We start from the raw sequence: 20286 nt of genomic DNA, 5'->3' as shown, positions 1-20286 counted from the left end.
GGCCTTCCCATGTCTTTATGCTTCCCTTTGGTAATTTATGGAACCAATCAGATGCAATTTCCCCAAAGGATGAGGGGAATACTTTGCAGAGCAACGGCTCGTTCCCGCTATATAACGCCATTGAATTCAAGTATAGTCCAACATGAAAGTTTGGATCTGACTTGCCATCATAAATTTGAAACCTCGGCATACTGAATCTTTTTGGTGGTTCGAATTTGTCCAGTTCCACCGAGAAGGCTGTCTTCGGCTTTACTGGGGAGTTTACCTCGGCTTCAACATTCTGCTGCCTCCTTTTGAGGTAGTCCCTCAAGTCTTCTTTGCTCCTTCATGGAGCTCGGCTGTCTATGAATTTTAGTCTTTTTGGTACACTGCTTTTGTCCTCGTGGTGGGCTTGTTTGGATCTTTCTCCATGGGTTGTGTCAAAGCAGAGTGCTTGCCTTTGAACATGCCGATGTTCTCTGGGCTCTGGATTTTTCATGTGGTGCGTCCTTCGGGACTCTTCTTGCCTCGGTTCTTCTCGTCCGACTTCCCTGGAAGGCCGGTGAGAATGCCTTCCGCTCCTGGTATGCTGAGGGATGTCGGGGATTGTTTTTCTTCCGCCCTTCTGGGTGTTGGTTGCTGGCATCGGCGTATCTTGCAGCGGGTATGGTGGCTGCATAACATTATTCTGCATCATGAAGTTGACGACTGACTGAAGGTCTGCCAACTTGTTCGCCAATTCTTTTACTTCCTCATCCCTCCGTAGGCATCTGTCCCTCCATACCTGGAGGTTATCTTCATTGTAGTATTTTCCTTGGTCTGTCCTTTTTGACGTGTCACCCTCCTGGATGACGTCTTTCTCTCTGTGACCCTGGTCACGAGCTTCTGTATTGTGGTTGTCTCCTTCAATGTCAAGGTCAATTGGTCTGCCACTCCCAGCGGGAGCGTCATCCCCAATATTTTCCTGCTGTCCGTTACTGGCCATCTATTCTTCCTTCGTTCCCACAGACGGCGCCAAATTGTGTGGGTGAAAATCTGACCACACTGCCTGCTTAGTAACCAGCTGGAGAGCACAGACAGAATAGATGGCTTCAGTAACCTGTAACAGAAAGAAAAGGCTCCGGCGGTGGTTCTTCCACCCGGGGGCACTTCGACGATCAAGTCAGTATATCTCTCAAAGATAATCAAGTGCAAAACTTAATACTCAAAACATAAATTGCATACCTTAGACCCATGGGGGTGCCTCTCTTTTATAATATACTCAATCCAAGTCCTACTAGAAGTATGACTTCTATGAACTCCAATTTAGTGTTTACTTTGGACTCTTTTAGAGATAAAGATAAACTCCCTAAGAGCTTTATCCTTATCTTGGTTAAGTCCCCTCTTCGTCTTAGGACTCTCGTCCATTATTCGTTTATCTCGGACTCCGATATCTTCGGAGTTAACCTCGGCCTCGCCGAGATCATCTCGGCGTCACGACCAGGACACGTGGCACCTCGACTGACACGTCGGCGTCACCATGCCACGTGTTGGTATTCAGAAAATATATCCCCACATGTTGCTATATGTTATTTTGTGGGTGTGTCATAAAACTTGAATATCATATACATGAATATAAATATGTTGTTGCTATATTTTATTTTATGGGTGTGTCATAAAACTTGAATATCATATACATGTTGATGTTTGCTTTCTCAACTTGAAATCAAATCACCTATAGTCCACTGTTTCGATTTTTATTAGATACCTTTGTCTCATATGTAAATATTTGCAATGTTATTTTAATTAGAATATTTTATTTTTAGATCTCTATTAATATTTGCATATTGATTGTTGTAATATAATTTCATGAGTATGGTTTTTATTTCCTACCATGATTTGAATGCTTCTTTATTTTATAATTTCATAACATAATTTGCATGTTCAAAATTTCCTAGATTTTAATTTTGTTACATGCTTATTGTTTCTAAAGTTATGTGTATGATCTTGTTTCCATGTTAATTGCTAGAAATATTCACATGTGTATTATATGGTTATTGTTTTGTAACAAATATATATATAACTCTTGCTTATTAATTTTTAGTATAATGTCTTTAGAGTTATAAAATGTTTGTAACTTGTTTATAGGGATTTTTATTGATAAATCTTATTTAGAAGTGTTCTAATCCAAAAAGTTCAGGAATGAATTTTTTAACTCACTTAGTCCCATATATTTATACTTTTATTCCATAAAGTCTTTTTTCTTGATTCACACTATTTTTTTAGACTCTTATGTCTTTATATTTAATTTTGATATTTAATATTAGGGAGGAGAGACAAGGAAAAGGACCAAAGCATAGAAAATTTCATACACAAATTATATAACATTGATGTTATTATTTTATATTATTATATAATGTGAATATATTTTTAATTGATAACACATTAAAAATAATGTGGACATTCTCTCTCATCTGATATGAACGTTCACAACACCTTTTCGAAAAATTCTCTCTCATCTAATAATGTAGTGATGTGAATGTTTACAACATGCGAATCTTCTTATTTTCAATTGACAACAAATTAAAAATAACATTCATTATATTTTTAATTGATAACACATTCTTATCCACAATATGTAGTGATGTGAACGTTCACATTCGTATGTTTTAGTATAAATATTCACGTCATGTAATTGACAACACAATGAAAAAAATTCATTTCAAATTAATGTGAATATAATGGTGTGAATATTTATTTCAATTACATGATGTGAATATTCACATCATGTAATTGACAACACAATGACAAAAATTCATTTCACATTAATATGAATATAATGAAAGTCAATATCCTGATATATGGGAAATACCAAAACATAATGACAATCAACATTAAATATTAACATTAATAGGAGTATGAGAGATTGAGGGTGTTTTGGTTTTCTTATCTCAAATAGGATCTAATGGAATAGTTAAAAAGAATATGGGTTACATGGAATAAAACTCTTAGAAAGAGGATTTATCAAAAAAAGGCTCCCTGGTTAATGTATAAATTAAATTATAAATTTAATTTTGAATTTTTAGTTTTATACGTAACTCTTGCATATTCAATTTAATTTATTTATTATTGTGAATTAATAAGGCTTTGTAACCTTTGTCATAAATCTTGACTATTAACTTTTAATTTAATTTCTAGAATTATAGATTATTTTTGTAACTCATCTAGCATGTTAATTGATTAGTTAAGTTTATTATTAATTAGTTTTCTAGATAGGTTTCAAGTAATTTATTATATTTATAGTTTCTTTAGATTGGTTGGTGTGTATTTTCTTGTGATTTTCTGCTAACTTTTTTTATAGAAATACCTAAGCGTGGAAAGGAATTATTTGAACTATATAAATTACGCAATTGTTTTGCTTGAGATTTTGTTATGGTTTTTATCAATATGTAAAAGCATTTTTTTTTGTGTGTGTGCTTATCTTTGTTGTAGCAATTTTTATATTGCTTGTAATTGTTAGCAATTTTATTTTAATTGTTTGTAAGCTTGGAACTAGTTTGGTTTAACCTAGTTCAACCTTTGAAAAATTTAATTCTAAAAATTGTTTCTCACAAACTAGGAGTCAATATGTTCTTGAAAGTTTTGTCAAAAGGTTAACTGAGTTTTAAGTGGAACTGATGTAACCCCTCCAGTCTTCTTGGGAACATTCTTGACCATGTTCGATTCTAGGGTTAAGTGGTGAGACTAGTTTTGAATTAAACTTCCAACTATGGGATTTTCTAAGTTTTAGGTTTAATTTTTGGAAACACAGAAAGTGATATTCTGTTGTATTTTTCAAAAATAACAATTGTCATCGATGATGCTGTTATTGCTAATGTTAGTGGGGATCTGAACCCCGTTGCAATTGGCATGCCAACCCCTATTGCTGTGACCTCTGTGGTCAACCTTGGTGTTACTTCGGCTATTCCGGGAGGACCGCTCAGTCACTATGAGCGCCCAGAGAAATTTGTTGGGATGAACTTCAAGAGATGGCAACAAAAGATGATATTCTACTTGACCACGCTGAACCTTGCAAAGGTTTTGAGCAAAGATCCTCCAGCCGTGGCAGAGAATGAGCTAGACAGACAGAAAGTCATGGCACTTGACGCATGGAAGTAGACTGATTATCTTTGCCGGAACTATGTGTTCAACAGTTTGGCAGACTCACTCTACTGTGTGTTTTGTGCCAAGAGCTCAACAAAGGAGTTATGGGAATCTCTGGACAAGAAATACAAGATTGAGAACGCTGGGGCAAAAAAATTTGTCGTTAGTTGGTTCCTGGACTTTAAAATGGTAGATTGAAAAACTGTGATAAACCAAGTCCAGGAGTTCCAAGTGATCTTGCATGAAATTCATGCTGAGGGAATGCCTTTGAACGAGTTATTCCAAGTTGTTGTGATCATTGAGAAACTTCCCAATGGTTGGAAGGACTTCAAGAACTACTTGAAGCATAAGTGCAAGGAAATGTTAGTTGAAGATCTGATTGTCCGACTCCGAATTAAAGAGGATAATAGAAAAAAAAAGATGGAGTACCTCCTCTATGAAGGCCAATGTCATTGAGCATGGCAAGTCTTCTAGGGTGAGGAAGAAGCCTCCTGTGAACAAGGGCTCAAAACTGAGGCCAAGGGGTGGTGTTGCAAAGAAGCCGACATACAAGCCACAAGAACCTGGTTATCGGTTCTTAGGGAAGTGCTACAACTATGGTAATGAGGAGCATCGGGCTAGTGACTGCCGTAAGTAGAAGAAGCCATACAAGACCAAACCTTGTGCTCACATGGAAGATATGCAAGAGCACTCCCATAATGAGGATGACATACACTTGTCTGCCGTTGTTTTTGAGGTGAATCTAGTAGGTTCAAACCCAAGAGAATGGTGGATTGATACTGGGGCTACATGCCACATCTACTCTGAGAAGAAGTTGTTTACAACTTTTGAGTCGGTTACAAACGGTGAGAAATTATTTATGGGGAATTCTGCTACCTCAATTGTTGAGGGGAAAGGAAAGGTGGTCCTAACCTCAGGAAAGGAGCTGACCTTGAACGAAATTCTGTATGTTCTGAACATTTTTAAGAATCTTGTCTCAAGGTCTCTTCTCAGCAAACATAGTTTTTGCATGGTCTTTGAGTCCAACAAGGTCATACTGACCAAAAGTGGAGTATATGTGGGTAAGGGCTATATGTTGGGGAGTATGTTTAAAATCAATGTAATGACTGTTATCCCAAAGATGAATAAAGATGCATCTTCTTCTGTTTACATGCTTGAGTCTTCCAATTTGTGGCATGGTAGACTAGGACATGTGAACTTTGAATCTTTACATAGATTAATCAAGTTAGATTACATACCATTTTTTAAGATTAATCCGAAACACAAGTGTGAAACTTGTGTTAAAGCGAAGTTGACAAGATCTTTGTTTCATTCTATTGAAAGAAGTTCAGAGCTATTGGACTTAGTGCATAGTGATGTGTGTGACTTAAAGTTTATACAATCACGTGGTGGCAATAAGTACTTCATCACTTTTGTTGATGATTGCACTAAGTATTGTTATGTTTATTTGCTCAAAAACAAAGATGAGACTATTGACAAGTTTGTTCTTTATAAGAATGAAGTTGAGAATCAATTAGGACGTAAGATTAAGGCTTTAAAAAATGATCATAGTGGTGAGTATGAATCACTGTTTATTGAAATTTGTGTTCAATCCAGGATTATCCACCAAATCACGGTGCCTTATTCTTCTCAGTCAAATGCGATTGCTAAGCAAAAGAATAGGATGCTAAAAAAGATGATGAATGAAATGTTGATAAGTTCTGGATTGCCACAGAACATGTGAGGGGGAAGCAATTCTCTTCGCGAATTATATTCTGAATAAAGTACCTAGGAAGAAGGTGGACAATACCCCGTATGAGTTATGGAAAGGCATCAAGCCTTCTTATAAATTCTTACAAATGTGGGGGTGTCTTGCAAAGGTGGCGATACCTACACCCAAACGGGTTAGGATAGGCCCGGAATCCGTGGACTGTATATTCATTGGCTATGCACATGATAGCTGTGCATATCGATTTCTTATGTATAGGTCTGGTATTCCAGATATACACAAAAATACTATCATGAATCAAGAAATGCATCTTTTTTTGAAAATGTATTTCCGTGTCATCTCCAAGAGGGGATTCAGAGTTCCATGAAAGATATTGAAAGTGACAATGATCACATAGATGATCAAACAGATGATCATGTTGATGATCAAACTGAGGATGTAAATGAGCCAAGAAGGAGTAAGAGGGCTAGGACTGCAAACTCTTTTGGTTCCGATTCTTGACTTATTTGTTAGAGAGAGAACCTCGAACTTTCCATGAAGCTGTGACTTTACCTGAAAGTCCTTTGTGGAAAGAAACAATTAAGAGTGAGATTGACTTCATCTTGGAAAACCACACTTGGTAATTGGTTAATCTACCCCCAGACAGTAAGGCCTTGGGGAGTAAGTGGATCTTTAAAAAAAAGATGAAAGCTGATGGGTCAATTGATAAGTATAAAACTAGACCAGTTATCAAAGGATATAGGTAGCGCGAAGGCCTGGATTATTTTGATACGTATTCACCTATGACAAGGATTACATCCATTCGCATGGTGATTGCGACAACAGCTTTACGTGGTCTGGAGATACATAAGATAGAACTAGACTGGTTATCAAAGGATACATGCAGGGCGAAGGCCTGGATTATTTTGATACGTATTCACCTGTGACAAGGATTACATCCATTCGCATGGTGATTGCGATAGCAGCTTTACGTGGTCAGGAGATACATCAGATTGATGTAAAGACAACTTTCTTAAATGGAGATTTAGATGAAGAAATCTACACGGAGCAACCCAAGGGGTTCTCAACTCTAAGACAAAATAAGAAAGTCTGTAAGTTTGTCAAATCATTGTATGGTTTGAACAAGCTCCCAAGCAATGGCATGAGAAGTTTGACAACGTTATGTTGTCAAATGGGTTTAAAATCAATAAGTGTGACAAATGCATGTATGTCAAAGACAGTGACAGAGGTAATGTCATTTTGTGTCTATATATAGATGACATACTCATTGTTGGTAGTAATGATGAAATGATTCGAACTACCAAGAGATTGTTAAACTCTAAGTTTGACATGAAAGATATGGGCTTTGCAGATGTCATTCTGGGTGTTAAGATTACTAGAACATCTGATGGTATTGTATTTTCTCAATCTCACTATGTTGAGAAGATACTTGAGAAATTTGGTAAATCAGATACAAGTGTGTCTAGGATACCTGTAGACGTGAGTCTACATTTAACCAAGAATAATGGTGATAGTGCTTCTCAGCTAGAATATTCTCGATTCATTGGAAGTTTGATGTATCTGATAAGCTATACAAGGTCGGATATAGCATACTCGGTTAGCAGGCTTAGTAGATACACAAGTAATCCTAATGCTACTCATTAGAGAGGCATTATGTGGATGTTAGGTTATCTACACGACACCCAGGGTTATGGGCTACATTATGCTAGATACCCAGCAGTACTAGAATGGTATAGTGACGCTAATTGGATATCTGATATAAAAGACTCTAAATCCACTAGTGGTTGTGTGTTTACCTTCGGAGGGGCAGCCGTGTCTTGGAAATCTTCCAAGAAAACGTGTATATCAAGATCAACGAGGGAATCTGAGTTTATTGCTTTGAATAAAGCAATTGAAGAAGCTGAATGGCTTCACCAATTCGTTGAGGATATTCCACGTTGGTCAAAACCTACGCCAGCCATCTGCATTCATTATAACAGCCAATCGGTGATTGGACGGGCATAAAATAACATGTATAATAGAAAGTCTAGACATATTCGTCGTAGATATAATTCCATATGACAACTACTCTCGAACAGAGTTGTCACTTTAGACTATGTAAAGTCTCAGGACAACATTGCCAATTCGCTAACCAAATGGTTAAATCGAGTGTTAGTAGAAAAGTCGTCAGAAGGAATGGGGTTAAGGCCTTTAGTGTAAGGTGTTACTGGAATGAAAACCCAACCTAGTTGACCGCAGATCCCAAGATCTAGGTTCAATGGGACAACCTAATTGTGTGTAATGGTGGTATGTCATTGAGGAGGTTAAACCTCTAGCCATTCCTTTTATTAGTGATACTTGCAAGTGCAAAGGTTAAGCTGAGCTTTTAATGACTCTAGTGTATTAAGTTGTTGAGCTGAGTATAGCAAGATACTCAAGTAGAGTCACCTATGTGAGTATGAAATGGGTTCGCTTCTATAAAAACTGACAGGGATTCTTTAAACCACTCATAGAACCAGGCTAGTGTTCAGGGCCATACAGGGCACACCAATGAGAATAGAACGATGATTAGAGTAATTCCTGTGTGAGGTCTGTTGTCTTGGTTTATATAAACGGCAGAATAGTTCAAGACTTCGTGTTCACTAGACAGCCAGTAAATCTGATAGACTTCACTAGGAGGGGTTCAAAGCCAAAAGCAACCTTTTCCGATGTCGGGGTTACTCCGTTGCACTCTCTCTGAGTCTTTGTTATTAAGCATTGTCCATTTGTTGTTATTCGGTCAATTTTTATTCATGTGGGGTATTGTTGGAAAAATAATGGTTTTTGATAACTTTAATGCAATATTAAAGTGGGTGCCAATCCTTAATTGAGGTGGAGTAAAGTGAGTTTAGATTCTTTGCAATGAGATCTTTACACCACAAAAAAATGCCCAAAAACCATTGAGATTTGAATGAGAAATTGCCTCGTGAAGTTAGCTTCATGAAAGAGGTATCCACCAAACTCTATTGGTTTTTTCCAGACCTACGGTTTGTGTATGGCTGCTTTAGGATTATTATACACGTGTATAATAGGTTTGTAACTCCTGCAATATTGCAGAGTCTAATGGTGCAATAGTGGGATTTGTAACTCCTGTAATATTGCAGAGTTTAATAGTGCATTAGTGGCAACCTTGAAGGCTGTCAGTTTTCCCCTCTTCCCTATACATATATAAATTGAGATCCTCTGCCAAGTCTAAAAGAAGAAAATAGAAAACTTGAAGATCTGATGTTGCTTCCATTATCCAGTCAGTTTGCCAGAAATATCCTATAGTGAGAGAGTGTAGCCACTTCTGCCGTAGCTGGTCCTTGACCGTCGTATCCTAGGAGACAGACGCCGACAATTCCTCAAGCACTCGATCCATGCGGCAGCGAAAATCTATTTTAAGGAAATTTCTTCTGTGTAGGCTTTGGTTTGCTTCTTTTTGCCATTTTATTTTGTTATGAATTTATGTTCAACATATAATTTCCACCAGCTTTCTTTTCTACGATTTACATTGCTTTATGAATCTATTTCTATTATTTAATTATACAAATGAGAACAATTTATTATGGTATTTGCTCGTGATTGTACAAAAGGAAGCTCTTTGGTACACAACTTACCATATGCACATTTGTTATACATTTTTTTGATATATATTACATATTTTGTGATAAATATTATATAATTTCTTGGCTAAATTAAGATAATTTGTTGTTCAGTAATGAAATTACGGAATTTTTGTGGTAGTGTTAAGTATTTTTGTGATAAAATTACACATTTTGTGGTTCAAAATTTTTGATAAAAAAATATATAACATTATCACAAAATGCTTAATATTATCACATAATATGTCACTTTATTTTTCAATCATAAATTATCATAAATTCTATCAAAAGATTACATAATATTTACTATTTTTGATATGTAATACATACCATAAAAATGTGTAAAAAAATGCATATAGAGATTTATTTGTGTAAAATATAGATATTTTATTGTCTTTCTTTGTGGGAGGAAACATTTTATAAAGTTTTAGAAGTGAATTAAGGTGCTAAAATCTTTTAAATAATTGGGGAGTAATAACATTATTTATTTGGTATTTATAATTAGTAAGAAATCACAATATAGAATTTTTGATTTCTTAACTATCTAATAAAGGTGAATTAACATGTCTTTCTTATAAAACTTTTGACTACATGGTTGATTCTAGACACCTAATTATTTAAAAAAATATTGTGTAAAACTCCAAGGGGTTGGCTTAGTGGGTGGTGTTGGATTGAGTGGCCAAATAGCCCTCAATATTTTATTTATTAATAGCAATTTGTTCATGTATATAATGTTTTAATTTATTACTATTTGACTAACATTTTATTGTTTAATTTTTTATTTTATTTACAGAAAAGATAATGGGTGTGATTGACCAAGTTGACTAAGCAGTTTGATTTGGTCAAACCACAATTAAGTGTTTTCCTACTAGTATGAGATATGTATGTGGGTGAGGGTAGTGTGGTTATTATCTCTTAATAAAAAGGAGTGGTCATAATATGGATAAATGGTTGAAGATTTGGGTGAGTGAAATAAATCCACAATCTGATTTATAGGAAATCTATTTTCTAACGTATATACAAATATGAGTGCATAAAACAATCCCCACAATCTGATTTTTAGGAAGACAGTTTCTAACGTATACTTTTCTATATCTTTGTGATTTCCAGCCATGAAATATATACACTGCAACCCAAGCACAATATTTATAATATCTCTCAATTATCTATTGTTTCTGCAAACTTTTTATTTTTCTAGATATCAATTCAATTTTGCTATTGCTACTGGACATCACGGTGCCATTACAGTTCAAGAATTCTGGAGCGGTGTCAATTGTTTTCTATTAGGTGGAGATTAGGGTCTCAGGTTCTACTCCCACTATATCAACTCCTTAGGGGCATGCTTGTAGGTTTTGTCCGAAATTTACTTGATCTACATGGAGGGAACACTTTACATGGATCCCAAGATTAATTAAGATATATATAAACTGGTCCAAACACTCGATGATCCAAAAAAACAAGTATAATGAGTCACCAGACTTTCTTTCTTTTACAGTATTAACAACTATGCATTCGTTAGAGGTCTCGTTTGGAATGTTATTTATTTTAGTAGATTAAAATTTTTATATTTAGAAAGATAATTAAATTTTTTTATAATTAGATGTGATATTTGTAAGAAAAAAAAAAGTGAAATGATTATGAATTTGATGTGACATTTTATCTTATTCGTTATTTTAGCCTATTTTTATCTTTCTGTGAATTTTAACTCTGAAAAAAAAAGGGGCTAAAAATCCACTTTCCAAACTGGGCCAAAGTTGATAGAAACCCTGCATAAAGTGTGAATCATATGTATTTTATTTTATTATATGTTCTGCATTTTTGTGATAAAATTACATAATTTTTTGATAATATTATGACAATTTATTACTTAAAAATGAATTTATTTATTTTTGTTGTAATATTACTCATTTTATAGTCTAAAAATGTTTTGATGGATGTAAAATATTTCCATAAAAGTAAATAACATTATCACAAAATACATAATTTCAATCAAAATTATTGTAATTTTATTAAAAAATTCTGTAATATTGATGAGATAAATACGTAACATAGACTAGGAAAATAATAAATAAATAAAATACATACACACCATTTTTTAAATACTACATCAAAATACGCACAAAAAATTTGGCAATAAACTTCTATTTGTTTTGAAATAAAATATTTTCGTTTGCTGTTGTTTGGTTAAACAAAAAGCAAATAATTTTTTTTTAAAATAAAATATTTTTGCATTATTTTTTTAAAAATGACTTACTTTTAAAAATTTCGTAAGTCAATTTTTACAAAGTTGACTCAAACTTACTACTTTTTCAACACGTTTAACGTTTTCAAATAAATATCTTAACTCACTAAAAAGTCATAAATGACACTTTATTGAATCGAAAATTTTCTTTTAGACAATAAAATACTTTTGTTTCAATTATCAATTAAACGTTAAAAAATAAAAATAAAAATAAAAATATTTTTTCTATATAAAATCAATTTATAAAAAAAAATTTACATAAAAATATTTTATGTCGAAACCAACTAACCTAATTGTAAAATTCCACGTGTCATAGTTAAAAATAGAGTATAGTTTGTTGGTATTTTTCCATAATAATATATGAAAAATATATAAAATAAATTAAATAGAAATGACAAAATAATTTTTTTATTTTTTATTAAAAGGATTAAACACAAAATAAACGACACAACTAAAAATATAAAAATAAATTAAAATACATTACTAATAGAACAAATTATTAACATAAATAACTAAATATTAGAACTCATATTTGTAAACTAAATATTGAAAAATTTAAGAACAAATGATAAGATAAGAAGCAAACCAAAGCTTGCATTAGACAGTTTCCTTAAAACAGATTTACCGCCTCCCGATGGATGCTAGAGGTATGTCGACATCTATCTCCTAGGATACGACGGTCAAAACCAGCTAATAGAAGCACATTCTAAATAGTTTTGACGAACTTGACAATGGGTGCATTCTCTCTAACAAGAACTAAAGAAGAGACTAACAAAAGAAAATAAGAAAAGTTTTTTTTGGTGTAAAAAGTCATCTCCAACTTTTTATCTCAAAATACCATCTCATTTTTCATCACAAAACCTCTTTAAAACAACCTACTAAGTTGAATGAGAAAGACCTCTATTCAGACTAGTAGGGGAGAGCCTTAGCTATGAAGGCTAATATCAATGGGGTTATCAAATGTCATAAACTCTAGCCATTAGGGGTAGAGTTACAAAGATTCAAAACTACAAAGCCATTATATAAATCATAATATGTATATAATGTGTAAGTTTTAAGAATTAAACTAAATGGATTTCAAAATGGATACAGGTGTTGGGTCACAATCAGATCCAAGCCCAATCTCAAACTCATGCACAAACTAAGCTCAGCAGAGCTTAATCCAAAGCTTAAGACTAGGTTCAAATCCAAGTTTAAGACCAAACTCGGCACATGCACAAGTACAAGTCTAGGTACAATCCAAACCAAAACTAAGTTCAAATCTAAACCCAACTTTACTAATGTCCACTTTATGAAACAATTCTCATTCATAACTCAATAGTTTCGACTCATTATTTTTGTGTTGCAATCTTTTTACTTAAGAGAATTCAGAATCACTCAAACACATCTCAATCGACGGTTGAATCCCATTTTATTTTCAAATTAAAATTGTAAAAAAAAATCATTATTTTTCAACATAGTTGTTGATTGTAATTTAAAATTTTAAATATGTTAGCTTTACAAAAAATTTTAAATCTCCCCCACGGCCGACTTAAGTTACATAATTGTCCACTACTGTACAAAAGTTTGTTTGTTTTGAAAGGAGGTAAGCGATGACACAAAGCATCCAAACGAATAATTAAAAATACTAATTTTAAATCTCCCCTACGGCCGACTTAAGTTACATATTTTTCCGTTTAGAAATTTCATATCGATAGTGTATTCAATTATTAATGGGAGATTTGGTCAAAATATTCTCATAATAAAATTTTAATGTATTAAAAATAAATATGAAAAATTTTCTTCAAAAATTTAACATGTATCATTATTATCAAAATATTAATTTTTAAAATAATATAACTTTTAATCTAAATGTTAATTTTTTTTTATATAAAATTAGTATTTTTAAAATTCTCTCATTAAGATCTATTAAATAAGATTCATGTTAACTATGAAATTCTTTAAAAAGAAAATTATTACAGTCGAAATTAATATAAACAGTAACATATTACTTTGTCTTTTAATAATATATTACTCTAGTTTGCAGTAACATGTTACTTATAATATAATCTAAGAAAAAAAAATCTTATTTTATCTTTACTCAATTATGTGCTCTTGAGAATTTATGAAACAAAGTAAATAAAGATATCATTTTCACTCAACAAAAGTCTAATAGAAAGGTTTTAACAAAATTTTAGTAAAAGAGAGTCTAATAATTACATAACACTAAAAGCAAGCGAATTATATATAAATGATATAATTTCATTGCACGCACACATTTTTCATGTAATAATTTCTGCACCATATAACCTATCAGAGGCATTCTTTTTGTCTGCTTCCTTCCCTATCCAACTTTAGCTCCGTTTGATAGAACTGTGAGAAAGTGATTATAGATTATAACTTAACAGATTATAACTTATAACTGTGAATATAAGCTGTTAACCTGTTTAGTGCAGCATGTGATTATGGATTTAAGCAGGAAAATAGTGTTTGGTTGATAAGCTGTAAAATAACTTTTTACTATATAATTGTCCTTGTTGCCCTTATATGATATAAAAATGATAATTTTGTCATTTTTTCAGTTTTAATTTAAAAAAATTATTTCATTAATAAAAGTTAATATAATTATTATTAATTAGTATCAATTAATATAGAAATTGATACATTTGATAAAAATGTAATGAAAGTATTATTGTAACAAACTTTTTCCATTATAAATTAATTAGTATCAATTAATTGCTTAATTAGTATCAATTAATACTAAAATTATTAATTAGTACGAATTAATGGCTTAAATAGTCTCAATTAATACTGAAATTATTAATTAGTATCAATTAATATTAATAATCAACAATTGTTATTAATTAGTATCAATTAATAATTAATTCATTACAAAAAATATAATTAGTATTGATTAATATTAATAATCAACAATTGTTATTAATTAGTATTTATTAATAAATAATACCAATTAATATTGATACCAATATAAAAATTGTTAATTTTCTTAATTTATTAATTAGTACCAATTAAAATTTGCTCCTTCTCCTCTTCGTCTGTATGTTGCCAGTGGCAAAACGGCGAAACGACGAATTAGAGACAATGGTTAGTGTTTCAGATCGAGGAGCTAAGGTTTCATCGCCTCTGGTTCGTGCGATAGAGAGAGAGAGAAGAGATTGCAATCACGATGGGGCAGATCGCGATAGCGGCAGCACTAGGGTTTCCTTTGGTTCGTGCGAGAGAGAGAGAGAGAGCGACGGAGCAGATCGCGATCATGACAAAGCAGATCGAGGTCACAACGGCGCTAGGGTTTCTACTCGATCGCGAGAGAGAGAGAGAGAGAGAGAGAGAGAGAAGAGAGGTCACGGCGGAGTAGATATGGATGCTGTGCTGTGTTGACCCCTCATCATCGCTCCTTCCGTCGCCGGAAATCGCTTCTGTCCACTAGAAATCACCTCTCTTCTTTCGTGAGAGGGAGAAAATGAGTGTATTTTATTTATATATCTGGTTCACTTGTAATTACTTCAAAGTTTGAAGGACATTTAAGTCTTTCGCATGCAGCTTGCCACTTAAGCTAAAAATTAAGCATCCCTTCCCCACTCAACCAAAAAGCTCATTTTCCACTTATAAAAAGTTATAATTTACACCCATTAAGTTATCCCAAACACTCCAAAATCACTTATTTTAAGCTATAAGTTGATTTAAGTTGAAAATAAGCTGTACCAAACAGGCACTTTCCTCCGCTACTGGGCCGCCCATCCACTTGTCCTACCTTTCACAAAAAGAAGGTTGGATGCATGCATTTCTTTCTGTGAGTTTTTTATACCAAAAAAAAATTAGACTTCATGTTTTGTATAAATATTTTTGATCATTTAGACTGAATTATAATCTCTCCTTCATAATAAAATCTTCCATGATTCGAAAGTAGGTTTGTTTTGCTCGCCCACGAGATCTTTTATTTTTATTGTTTTTACAAGTCATCTCTTTGAAGTAGGTCTTAGAATGTAAAATAGTTTTTTTAGGATAAATTATAAATACACTCCTTGATTTGTTAATAAATCATTAAGTTAATTAACAGTTTTTAATAATGTTAAAAATATGTTTCAATTAATAATTTAGATAATTTTATTATGTATAGAAAAACAATTATGAATTTTATTTTTTTAGTAATTAATTCTGTTAAATAAAAAAATTATAATAAGGGGGTATTTGTAATTTTTCAAACCACATGGAACAATCTATATTTTAAGTAAATCTCAAGAGATATATTTATACTTTACCTTTTTTTTTATTGTTAACTTTGAACTAAAAATTATAGTGTTGTTCAAAAAAAAAAAAAAAAAAACTAGAATTATAGTGGGTTTCACACGTTGGTTGCGGCGATGTCGCCGTGCAACATGTTTACCTTAGTGTGTAGATGAACGTGGAATTTTAGTTTGCTCAAAATGATTAAAAAAATAAATGACAATTGACATTAAAGATTGTCACTTCATTGATCAAAGAATTGTAACTAGTTTTGAAAATGGAGAGGCTTGTGTTGATTGGATAGTGTTATGGCCTTTGTTTCGATAATTTAAATTATTTATATTATTGAATTTTATGTATAGATCATTATAAAAGAAAAATTAAATTGATCTGATAATTATGCTTATATAATTTTATTATGTTTGTCTATAAAAAAATTAATTCATTTATTTTTAAAAATATTACTATCGTTTATTTTCTGAAAACAAATATAATAAAAAAAATATAGTTATGATTATTAGATCAATTTATTTATTTTTTTATATGAATAATTTACACATAAAACTCGACAAAATAAACGGCTCAAATCGTCAAAACGAGCTCTCTATGGCAAGCTATACTGAGGCCTAATAACATCCTACATTTGTGTGTGTTTGATCATTGCATCCTTGGAGGCATACTTCCATCAATTGCATAACACCGTAGTTAGAGACAAATTCTAGGTTTGAGGGATAGTGTCCAACACCAGTCTTGATCCGTTTTTATTTATTCATTCTATTGTTTTCTATTCTATAAGTTTATTTACAGTTTTCCGTTTTCGTATTTTTTAGTTTTTGTTTTGTTTGCTTTAGAAAATCCGGTCTTGTTTTTCCGAAAGTAACTAATATTGGACTCACTTTTGTAAAATAAACTTTGGATACATACTATAATTAAATCATGTGTATCAATTAAGACTAAATGAACCAATCAAAAAAAAAAAAAAAAAAAGAAAAAAAAAAAGAAAGACCAAATGAAAGGAGTTGAATCCAGATTATTTGAATTTACATTTGAAGGAGGCTTTCCTCCGCTTAAAGGGTCTTGTTGGGAGCATTGTGGACCATTTCAGGTCTACTTTCGGTTTGTACATTTTTTATTTCTCCCAATAAATTGTTGATGCAAAAATCAAGTTGTTTGAGCTATACATTTCATAGTAATTACATATTTTGATTGTATTTATCTTAAAAAAATAAATTATTTTTGATAATATGCTATTTATTTTTTTAAAAGATAAATATTTTTCAAACATGTGATTATCGATTTCTGATTAACCCAATTGTTTGCTTGAATAATGGATTACGGGAGGCACTAAAAAAGTACTAGAATCACCTCCAAAACATAAGGATCTAAAAAGGTATGTATCAATTCTTTTGTTTATCGACAGATACAAGTAAATGATATATTATTCAGTTCCTTCATCATCGATCATAAAAGAATTAATATATTAGAAAGGATAAAAAAAGATATGTATTAGTTCTTTTATTTATACCTAAATTATAAAATTAGATATAACTTTCTCGTAGTATTGAGAAAGTTAAAAATCATTGCCACTTCCAAAATTTTCAAAATATTGATTAAGGTTATGTAATTTAAGTATTTATTAAAATAATAATAATAAAAAAAAAATTACATTTTAACTCTCCAAATCCAATATAACATTACTTCAACCTTTCAAACTTCACAAAAACTTAATAACTATACAATTTTGAGCATACCATTTTGACCCTCCCAACATTTATATACAATTTCATTTTAAGCCCTAAGAAAATTAATAATTTTACTTTGATCCCTCATTTCCTCTGTATTATTTTTGGGTCCATCATTGCTCACATCACAGGGGTGTGAAACTCAAGAAAAAATGGCACTATATGAGACAATTATATCTAATCCTTTAATCAATTCGAATTAATCAAAAAGAGTATGCACATAGCGGAGTCCAAACATATCTAAGAAAAATCTATTTTATATTATAGCAGAAGATCATCAAATCCAAAATACTAATCAATACTTTGACTATTATCCAAAATAAGAGGTATTCTCTTTATACAGTCTTCCACTTCTTTAATGGATGGTTATGATTAATTTGATTCAATAGTCATTATTAAAATTTTCAAATAATCATCTTAAATTTTTTTTTCAACTGTGATTGAGGCCTCGAAAATGAGGTTCGAAATTGCCTCGAATGCATTTTTTTTTTTTTTCTGGGCTAATACATTGCAGAAAAAAATAAATAAAAATAATAATAATAACAACAAGCAAAGCATCAACCCAGCAAAAAAAAAAAAAAAAAAAAAAATTTGAGCCAAATTTGAGCCAAAAAATTTGAGGCCTCAATCATTAATCTTTTTTTTTTTTTAGAGTAATTAGGATATTTCATCTTTCAATTATAGTCTAATTTTCTAAACTATTTTAGTTCATAGTAAAGTTTTATATTTTTTTCTAGAATACTCTAAATCGTTCTAAAATCTTTAGAACTTTTCCAATATTCCATTAACAGATTGTTTTAATATATTTTAAAACTTTCTAAATTTTTTTAGAATATTATTAAATGATGTGAAAGAATTTAAGTCTATTTTGAATATCAACAAAATATTTGTCTTGGAGGGCACTTGAACCAAACGGTTGTAGGCCTTATTAAGGGTTATGTGTCTTTGCGAAGGGCTCTTCACCATTGCGTGATCCTTAATGAATGAATTGAATTGGATGAGACAAATTTAACGCTACATTTAGTTGAGAGATTTGAAAAGAAAAAGAGATAAAATGTATGTTTGGTTTGTGTTTGAGAGATGTGTTTTAGAGATAAAAAGTACGAAAAGTTGTTTGGTTTGATTTTTTTCAAAAGATGTTTTGAAAAATTATTTTGAGAGAGAGTTTTGGAAAAAGTGATTGATTTGATGTGTGTGAGAGAGAGATTTGTTTGGAAAACTTGTTTGGTTTACAAATTTTGAGAATTTTTTTTGGAAAAATTTGTTTGGTTTGATTACTTTTAAAAATTTATTTGTAAAGAAAATTTCCCAAAATTTTTTCAGAAATACAAACCAAATGAACCCAAAGTATGTGAAATTAAATAAAATATAAATATATTTTATTCATATTTTAACTTTTTTTTTTTTTTTACTTTTCAAATTTCTTTCTAAATTCCCAATCAAACACAGTCAAAATGAATGGCGTGTACATAAAGTGCTCTGGTCCAGGAAGAAAATGGCAGAAAATGATTGATTGTAAAGTTGTCCGGCTAAAGTTGTAATCTTATGAGATGTAAAGTTTTGTGGATTTGGAAGGTTTGAAGTGTTGAAAAGTCTGAATTGAATTGGATGAGACAAATCGAAATGAATGGTAGGAGTGATTAAAGATCCCTCTGATCCGCTCAATTTTGTTAATTTGATATAATTCAATTGATTTTGGACGAATTAGGAGTGGGCGCAAGTTGATTGCGATTAAAGAATCTCTAATCCGTCATTCGTCCGTCAAATTAGTAGATTGAAGAAAATCAATCCGCATCCGTCTGCCAATCTAGTGGATGTAGATTGAGCGGATTGATGGATTGATACATGAATGCAAATCGGTTTGACGGTTTAAAATTTTATAAATTTTCAACATAATTCAATTTGTGCATTTGTGCACTTCCTCAAAAATAAATAAATAAATAAATATTACAGTTAATGACTTAAAAAAGTATTAAAATCACTGCAAGTCTCATCTAAAGAAAGAAAGTTTGAAACTTTAGAATATTACAATCATTGCATACCTCATCCACATATTACCATCACAGCATATCTCATCCACATAAAGTATTACAATATGTGGTTCTTAAAATATAAAAATAATTCAAACTACTAAAACCATGAACAGAGTAGTAGTAGAGATTATATGCTTCTGTATTGTTACATCTATATCTATTTTTGAAAACAAAAACAAACCAGCATATATCATCTTTTTTATTTATTATTTTTAGAATTAGATTTAAAAAGTAAAAAATACAGATAAATAATACATTAATTTTTTTTTCAATTCAAAAAATATATTCAAGTTGAAAACTCTTTATCAACAAAATATATTCAACAGAATATTTAAACTCTTTTTCAATTGAAAATATAAATAGAATATATAAACAAATCAAAAACACAAAATTTTACAAATTACTAGGGGTATTCGCGGTTTGGCAGTTTGGTTGCAGCCAAAGGAACCTCAAATCCGCCATTCGTCTAAAACTAGGCAAATTGAAAAAAATCAATCTGCAACTGTCTGCTCGTCATTACACATCCGTCTAAAATGTAGCGGATCGGTTCGGTTTGAGCGGATCGGTATTTCCGCTGCTCACCCTTAGGACGAATGCATGTCTTTTGGAAGATGAATGTGCATGAAATTTTTCA

The sequence above is a fragment of the Camellia sinensis genome, chromosome 10, assembly GCF_055761805.1.
Source record: "Camellia sinensis isolate YWXY chromosome 10, ASM5576180v1, whole genome shotgun sequence".
NCBI classification, from domain to species: Eukaryota; Viridiplantae; Streptophyta; class Magnoliopsida; order Ericales; family Theaceae; genus Camellia; species Camellia sinensis.
The sequence above is the reverse complement of the archived record's forward strand: the minus strand, read 5'-3'. Positions refer to the sequence as shown.